The sequence below is a fragment of the Theropithecus gelada genome, chromosome 10 (genome assembly GCF_003255815.1).
Source record: "Theropithecus gelada isolate Dixy chromosome 10, Tgel_1.0, whole genome shotgun sequence".
NCBI classification, from domain to species: Eukaryota; Metazoa; Chordata; class Mammalia; order Primates; family Cercopithecidae; genus Theropithecus; species Theropithecus gelada.
Genome location: NC_037678.1, coordinates 60,957,229 through 60,957,846, shown reverse-complemented (window position 1 = coordinate 60,957,846; position 618 = coordinate 60,957,229). Strand labels below are relative to the sequence as shown.

The window sequence follows — 618 nt, the reverse complement described above, 5'->3', positions numbered from 1 at the left end:
CAAAAGATATGAAATCATCCAATCAGAGGGTAAAAAGAAAGGTTTGGACTGGAAAAGAGAAAAAGTCCATCAGCAGTGAGGTGCAAATATATCACACACGGCACACAGAAGAACTGCATGGGCCAAGGGCCACAACTTGTGGTGGAGACAGTTTTACAGAGGAGGAATTTTGGAGCTGCCTGAGGCTCATTTTGTATTCTCCTCTTCTTTTTCTTTTCTTTTTTTTTTCAGCTGTAACTCCAGACATGATCCAAAGAGGAATTTTGCAATATCGTCTCTGGGTTTTATGGAAACTTACTTACTTCTGTATTAGGCTCTTAAGGCACTGTGTCAACCTTAAAAGGGCACAGGAAAAGGCTTCTCACTTTTCTGACACCATCTAATAGTAGCTCAATCCAAGGCTAAGACGGTTCTCACATGTCCATCTCTAGCCCAGCCTGCTTTCCTAAATATAGTCCTGATACTCAGCTACTTACTTTCATCTCAAAGGTGGTCTCAAAGGTCCCTCATGCTAACATGTTCAACACTGAACTCTTGAGTCTCTACACCAATGCCCTCCCCCAGCATGAGTGCATCACCATGAGTGACACCACCACCCACTCATTTATGTGAGCTAGA

The 618-nt window shown here is 43.0% G+C and overlaps 1 non-coding gene across 1 annotated transcript; it reads right to left on the bottom strand.

Moving 5' to 3' along the window:
• Positions 1-229: 229 nt before the first annotated feature.
• On the bottom strand, positions 230-348 carry LOC112633888. Its single transcript, XR_003121648.1, has one exon. It is a non-coding gene; the product is annotated as a small nucleolar RNA SNORA26 (small nucleolar RNA).
• Between the last annotated feature and the right edge of the window lie 270 nt (positions 349-618).